Raw genomic sequence first — 8482 nt, forward strand, 5'->3', positions numbered from 1 at the left:
CTGCAGTGACTGTCATCAAGAATGCTTCATGGCTGATTTCTCTTTGCTTCCCCCTTGCATTTCCACTTTGCTTATGGCAAAAGAGCTTCAAGGCTTTGGTTCTTCATGCCTCTAAGCTTCCCATTGCTTTCCAAGGATTCCATAAAACTCTCCTCAATCTCACAATGGTTTGGTGATCAAAATACTAACAAAAACACCAAAACTTACACATTTTGATTAGAATTGATTGAAAGGGGCCTTAACATGCTAATTGGGCTAAAAGGCACTAACTAATACTCAAAAGTGTTTAAAAGGATTAATTATAAGCTATCAAATAGCACTTTTTGAGTAGTAATCAGTATGTATGAAAAGCCGTCCGCAAACAATAAGGTGCATCTGATGAAGAAATTGTTTAATTTGAAGATGGCAGAGAATGCATCAGTAGCACAACATCTGAATGAATTTAATACAATCACAAATCAATTGTCGTCTGTAGAAATTGATTTTGATGATGAGATTCGTGCTCTGATTGTCTTGACTTCTTTGCCAAACAGTTGGGAGGCAATGAGGATGGCAGTAAGCAATTCTACGGGAAAGGAAAAGCTCAAGTACAATGATATACGAGATTTAATTCTGGCTGAGGAGATTCGCCGAAGAGATGCAGGTGAAACCTCAGGATCTGGTTCTGCCCTAAACCTTGAGACAAGAGGTAGAGGTAATAACAGAAATTCAAATCAGGGTAGATCAAATTCCAGAAATTCTAATCGGAACAGAAGCAAATCTAGATCAGGCCAACAAGTACAATGCTGGAATTGTGGGAAAACAGGTCACTTTAAAAGGCAATGCAAAAGCCCTAAGAAGAAGAATGAAGATAATTCTGCTAATGCTGTAACAGAAGAGGTACAAGATGCATTACTTCTTGCAGTAGACAGTCCACTTGATGATTGGGTTTTGGATTCAGGAGCTTCGTTTCATACCACTCCACACCGAGAAATCATACAGAATTATGTTGCAGGTGATTTTGGTAAGGTGTATTTGGCTGATGGTTCAGCCTTGGATGTTGTGGGTCTGGGAGACGTCCGGATATCGTTGCCCAATGGGTTTGTTTGGTTACTGGAGAAAGTTCGACATATTCCTGACCTGAGGAGGAATCTGATTTCTGTTGGACAACTTGATGATGAAGGACATGCAATACTATTTGTTGGTGGTACTTGGAAGGTTACAAAGGGAGCTAGGGTATTGGCTCGCGGAAAGAAGACTGGTACTCTGTATATGACCTCATGTCCAAGAGACACAATTGCAGTTGCTGATGCAAGCACTGATATAAGCCTATGGCATCACAGACTTGGTCACATGAGTGAGAAAGGGATGAAGATGTTGCTGTCAAAAGGAAAATTACCAGAATTGAAGTCCATTGATTTTGACATGTGTGAAAGTTGCATCTTAGGAAAGCAAAAAAAGGTGAGTTTTTTTTAAAACTGGCAGGACACCGAAGGCTGAAAAATTGGAACTAGTACACACTGATTTGTGGGGGCCTTCTCCGGTTGCATCCCTAGGAGGTTCAAGGTACTACATCACCTTTATTGATGACTCAAGTAGAAAGGTATGGGTTTATTTTCTGAAAAATAAATCTGATGTATTTGAAACTTTTAAGAAGTGGAAGGCCATGGTTGAGACAGAAACAGACTTGAAAGTAAAATGTCTAAGGTCAGATAATGGAGGAGAGTACATAGATGGAGGGTTCAGTGAGTATTGTGCTGCACAGGGAATTAGGATGGAGAAGACCATTCCTGGGACACCACAGCAGAATGGTGTGGCTGAGCGCATGAACAAAACTCTCAATGAGCGTGCTAGAAGTATGAGGTTGCATGCTGGACTACCAAAAACTTTTTGGGCTGATGCTGTTAGCACTGCAGCTTACCTGATAAACCGAGGACCATCAGTTCCCATGGAGTTCAGACTTCCTGAGGAGGTTTGGAGCGGTAAAGAGGTGAAGTTTTCACATTTAAAAGTTTTTTGTTGTGTTTCTTATGTTCATATTGATTCTGATGCTTATAGTAAACTTGATGCAAAGTCAAAAATATGTTTTTTCATTGGCTATGGTGATGAAAAATTTGGTTATAGGTTTTGGGATGAACAAAACAGGAAAATCATCAGAAGTAGAAATGTGATATTTAATGAACAGGTTATGTACAAGGACAGGTCAACTGTAGTGTCAGATGTTACAGAGATAGATCAAAAGAAATCTAAGTTTGTCAACTTAGATGAATTGACTGAAAGTACTATCCAAAAAGGGGGTGAAGAAGATAAGGAGAATGTAAATTCATAGGTAGATTTGAGTACACCTGTAGCTGAAGTTCGCAGATCTTCCAGGAACATTAGACCTCCGCAGCGTTATTCACCTGTTTTAAATTATCTCCTATTGACTGATGGTGGTGAGCCAGAGTGTTATGATAAAGCCTTGCAAGATGAGAATTCAAGCAAGTGGGAGTTAGCCATGAAGGATGAGATGGATTCCCTATTGGGGAATCAGATATGGGAACTAACTGAATTGCCAGTAGGAAAGAAGGCTTTGCACAACAAGTGGGTATACAGAATAAAGAATGAGCATGATGGTAGCAAACGTTATAAGGCCAGATTAGTTGTTAAAGGGTTCCAACAGAAGGAGGGCATTGACTACACAGAGATATTTTCTCCAGTTGTGAAGATGTCAACAATTAGACTTGTACTTGGAATGGGGCTGCAGAAAACTTACATCTTGAACAGTTAGATGTGAAGACAACATTCCTTCATGGTGACTTGGAGGAAGACCTTTACATGATTCAGCCAGAAGGGTTCATTGTTCAGGGATAAGAGAGTCTAGTCTGCAAACTGAGAAAGAGCTTGTATGGCCTTAAACAAGCTCCTAGACAGTGGTACAAGAAGTTTGACAGTTTTATGCATAGAATTGGGTTCAAGAGATGTGAAGCTGATCACTGTTGCTATGTTAAGTCTTTTGACAATTCTTACATCATATTACTGTTGTATGTGGATGATATGCTTATTGCAGGGTCTGACATTGAGAAGATTAATAATCTGAAGAAGCAATTGTCCAAACAATTTGCAATGAAGGATTTGGGAGCTGCAAAGCAAATCCTTGGTATGAGAATCATTAGAGACAAGGCTAATGGTACATTGAAGCTTTCACAGTCAGAGTATGTGAAGAAAGTTCTCAACAGGTTCAACATGAATGAAGCTAAACCAGTTAGCACACCCTTGGGGAGCCATTTCAAACTAAGCAAAGAACAGTCACCGAAGACAGAAGAAGAAAGGGACCATATGAGCAAGGTGCCCTATGCCTCAGCTATTGGCAGCTTGATGTATGCTATGGTGTGTATAAGGCCAGACATTGCACATGCAGTGGGAGTTGTGAGCAGATTCATGAGTAGGCTTGGAAAGCAGCATTGGGAGGCAGTCAAGTGGATTCTAAGATATCTGAAGGGTTCATTAGATACATGTCTTTGCTTCACAGGTGCAAGTTTGAAATTGCAGGGTTATGTAGATGCTGATTTTGCTGGTGATATTGATAGTAGAAAGAGTACTACTGGGTTTGTTTTTACTCTAGGTGGTACAGCTATATCATGGGTTTCAAATCTACAAAAGATTGTTACTTTGTCTACTACAGAAGCTGAGTATGTTGCAGCAACTGAAGCTGGAAAGGAGATGATTTGGCTACATGGTTTCTTAGATGAATTGGGTAAGAAGCAGAAGATGGGCATTTTACACAGTGACAGTCAGAGTGCAATTTTTCTTGCCAAAAATTCGGCTTTTCATTCAAAGTCGAAGCATATACAAACAAAATACCACTTTATCCGTTACCTTGTTGAAGATAAACTGGTAATACTTGAGAAGATTTGTAGATTTAAGAACCCAACAGACATGTTGACTAAGGGTGTCACTATTGAGAAGTTGAAGTTGTGCGCAACTTCAATTAGTCTTCTAGCTTGAGGACAGGAGGATGAGTTGCAGGGATGAGGGATTGTTTCTTGGAGGATAACAGTTTGATGTTGGTGATTGAACTAGTCTCCAAGTGGGAGATTTGTTGGGCTTTGTGGAGCCTAGTTTTGTTTGATCCGGTTTGACAACCCGACCCAAATAATATTGCATGACTTTTTAATGGGGGATTTATTGAGGCCTGTTGGGCCCGTTTAGCCCATTGTGGAACCACCTTTTGTAATTAGGGTTTTTTAGTGTGGTGGGGTTGTCGTGTTATATATATAGAGAGAATATTGTAGCCGCCAAGTTGTACTCTGTATTATTCCCTGATAATAGTGATATCCCTGCAACTCCGTGGACGTAGGCAAATTGCTGAACCACGTAAATACTGTCTTATGCGTGTGATTGTTTTTTTTTTTGGCGTGTGTTTTCTCTAATTTTTTGTTTCTCACGGGTTGGGAATTCGATTTAATTCCCTACAAAAGGGTCTTCATCTTCAACCACCATCATGGCAAGGTGGTAGCATCCTTTGCCACACGTCCCATGCAACCCGCTCTTATGGAAGTCATCCCCCCACTCCAACAACATTCTGCCAGCTCCTTCCGGTCCAAAGGAATATCCCTTGGTCCACAAGAGGGGTCTACATGTCTATTTATTTATTTTTTATTCAAAATGAAATTGTATTTTCAAAATGTGGTTTCTTACTCTCGATTCAAACCTCACTTTTAAAATACGGTTTTATAGTACATACTTAAACCTTGTGATTTGATAATTTGAACTATCATTGTATCTTGAAAACATGAGTTTGTTATAAATTATGAAATTATATTAAATTCCCAATTATCTTTTGTTTTATTTTAAAGAACTAGTAGCTTTGGGTTTGCTTAAATTTTTTTGTCTTTTTGGGTTTTTTTTTTTTTTTTTTTTTGCTTATCTTTTTCATTATTAGGGTTTAAGTGTATATGAATAAATAAATAAAATTAGAGATTCACTTATGAAAGTCTAGTAACTATTTTTGAAAATAATTTAAAAAATTAGTATTTTAGAATAATTTTTAAAAATTTATTTTATAATTTTTGTAAAACAAAAGTTTATTTGAAAACCTAAAATGCTTTTAACATATTTTTAATATTTTAAAAAATAATTTTTATATCTAATATTTTATTTTTAATCATTCTATATATTTGTATAATTATTTTTTAAAACAATCATAAGAAAATAATTAAAAAAAAACACTAAAATATATTATCTAAAAACACCCTATTTTTTATTCTTAAGAATAGAAAATAGTTTTGATTGTCAAATGTATTTTCTATATTTTTTGTTTTAGAGAACAAAAAACTAGTCTAAAAAATAGTTCTCAAACAAGTCCCTATATTCTCATGCCAAGATGGCTTGTAGATTTTTTTCTTAATATTTTAATGAATTTAAAAAATATAAAAATGTGTGTATTTATAGTCATTTGCAGTGTTGTTAGAGGCCTTGTAGCCATTCTATGCTGCTGATATGTAATATCCTAATTCTTTTTGTGGGTCAATGTCACCTTTCAATCTTATACCATTTTAGAAATGTTTGTGAAGATTCTAATAGAAACTATTTACTTAGAAATTTGAGCTCTTTGTAAATTCTATATATGCCATTTGTAACCAGCTAATTAATAAAAGGCCTCATGTACTAACCTAGCAAAATTGTTATTTTTCAAAAATAGAAGTAATCAAAAGTAACTTACAAATTGTACATATCCTAATGTTTGGGAATTTGGGATAAGAAGGTGGTTAAATTTATTCAGACCCGAGCTTTAGTGTAAATACATTAAGCCATCACAAGTTTTAAATTTCGTTAGTTAGCACCTTTATAAATGTATTTTATATATAAATTTTATTTTACGCAATTTGAAACCTAGGGTGATTGTGTGTATTTAGACCAAACATCAAGGGATGTCAATGAAATTAACCCTAAAAAGTTTAAGGATAAAAATGTTCAAATGAGATTATAAATTCAAACACTTTTTGATAAAATTAAATTTTAAGAAAGAAAATAATAAAACGAGATTATGTTTATAATATTCTTAAAAGTTATTTTTTGAAATATGGATATTACCTCTTTTTTTTTTAATAAAATATTTCAAAAAAATAAAAATATTTTGTTAGATAACAGGTTGAGTGCAACATTCATCAAATGCAGATAAGATCAGCTGTACCTGTAGATGGAAACTTCAAAGCATAAGCAAGCATTAAAATACTTCTACCAAAACGAAATACATATAAGATACACAGCTTTGAGAATTAAATTGTTAAACACTGCTCTGGGGAGTTGACCTGCTCCAACCGATTTCACTCGCATGAAGTTGAGTTTTAAGAAGTATATAAATCCGAACATGAGAATATTAATCATCCAGAGAGAGAGAAAGAAGGAAAGAAGGAAAGAAGGAAGGAAGGACAATGGGTAAACCACATATTCTAGCTGTACCTCTTCCAGCGCAAGGCCATGTACTTCCTCTAATGGAGCTGTCTCTATGCTTAGCCAAACAAGGGTTGAGAGTCACATTTGTGAACACAGAGTTCATTCATGAGAGGCTGGTGAATGCATTGATGGAGAGGGATAACTTAGGAGAACAATTCCGTCTGGTTTCGATCCCAGATGGATTGACCGATGCCGACAGAATTATTCCAGGGAAGTTAAGTGAAGCAATCTGGGGGATTATGGGCGAGAAGCTGGAGGAGCTCATTGGAATGATCAAAAGAGCTGGTGATGACATCTCTTGCGTGGTAGCCGATCGGGGTGTGGGGAGTGCCCTGGAAGTTGCCGCAAAGATGGGAATTCGGCGAGCTGCCTTCTGTCCCATAGCAGCCATATTCACGCCCTTGGTATTTAGCATTCCCAAGCTCATTAATGATGGAATCATAGATAATGAAGGTGAGACCCTCTTATGATCACGAACTCCCTAAATGGTTTTTCTTTTTCCATAACAAGAGACACTAACTCTGAAAAAGTTCTCCGGTGGCCTGATAGAATAGAATCATCATATCCTACAATTTTTTACTCACCCATGTGGAATGATCCAAATTTAAAAATAATATTTTAACATAGCGGGATTTGAACCCCTTCTCGTGAATAAGTCAAAAAAACCCTTGTTACCACCAAGCTGCACATAACTAGGTTACACATACATTTTTATTCACTTTTTGTCTCCTGAAATTAATAACTAGATTTGCTCCCCTCAAGCCACTTTCTGGCTCCGGCACAGTCAGAAATAGAGTACCGATCAAATTGAAAAAACCCAACTAGGTACCACTAGTAAAAAGAACGGTAATGATGAGAGTACTACTAATGATTTGAATGCATGCAGGAACTCCAATAAAGGGCCAGGAGATTCAATTTTTGCCAACCAATATTCCTGCCATTAATACTGAAGACTTCCCGTGGGTTCGGAATGGTAACTTAACCATGCAGAAACTTATGTTTAAACTTATAGTGAGAAATAACGAAGTTGTGAAAAAGGCAGACTGGCTGATTTGCAACTCAGCTTATGATTTAGAGCCTGCAGCATTTGCCTTGGCTCCGGAGATCATACCCGTAGGCCCACTCTTGGCACGCAATCGGCTTGGTAATTCGGAAGGAAGCTTGTGGCCAGAAGATTCGACTTGTTTGAAATGGCTAGATCAACACCCACCCTGCTCTGTCATATATGTTGCTTTGGCAGTATGACAATTTTTAACGAGAAGCAGTTCAAGGAACTGGCACTGGGACTTGAACTCTCCAACATGCCATTTCTGTGGGTTGTGAGACCAAATAGTATTGACTGTACCAAGGTTGCCTACCCAGAGGGATTTCAAGACAGAATAGCCAACCGGGGGAAGATTGTGGGCTGGGCTCCTCAACAGAAAGTTCTGAGTCATCCTTCTGTTGCTTGCTTCTTAAGCCACTGTGGTTGGAATTCTACCATAGAAGGTGTAAGCAATGGGATCTCTTTCTTGTGCTGGCCTTACTCAGTCGACCAGTTTCTTAATGAGAGATACATTTCTGATGTTTGGAAGGTTGGATTGGGGTTTAATCCAGACGAGAGGGGGATCATCACGCGTGAGGAAATTAAACATAAGGTGGAGCAGGTGCTTGGTGACGAAAATTTTAGGATAAGGGCTTCAAATCTCAAGGAATCGGCCATGAATTGTGTGAGAGAAGGTGGCTCCTCCTATAATAATCTCCAGCGTTTCATTCAATGGCTGAAGGCATAAACCAGTCATTGAGGCTTTGGTCAACCTTTGTATTTCATGTGTTTGTTTTTCTAATATTTTCCTCTTCTGTTTTGAATGAGCATGAATAAATAGAACAAAATAAAAAACATATCAAAAGAATAAAATATTTTTATATGTTTCTTTCAACTTATTTCAATTAATTTTCTCTATTATATAAAAATTAAATAATTTTAAAATATATAAATTTCTAACTAATTTTAATTATTTTGTGATCAAATTAAACATAAGAAAACTATTTTTTTTTTAACTTTTTTTTTCCTTAAAACTTTTGA

General features: G+C 36.9%; 1 pseudogene; it reads left to right on the forward strand.

The window, feature by feature from the left end:
- The first annotated feature begins 6393 nt into the window (after positions 1–6393).
- On the forward strand, positions 6394–8265 carry LOC117910679 (annotated as a pseudogene).
- The last annotated feature ends 217 nt before the right edge of the window (positions 8266–8482 follow it).

The sequence above is a fragment of the Vitis riparia genome, unplaced genomic scaffold (genome assembly GCF_004353265.1).
Source record: "Vitis riparia cultivar Riparia Gloire de Montpellier isolate 1030 unplaced genomic scaffold, EGFV_Vit.rip_1.0 scaffold808_pilon_pilon, whole genome shotgun sequence".
Lineage (NCBI taxonomy): Eukaryota > Viridiplantae > Streptophyta > Magnoliopsida > Vitales > Vitaceae > Vitis > Vitis riparia.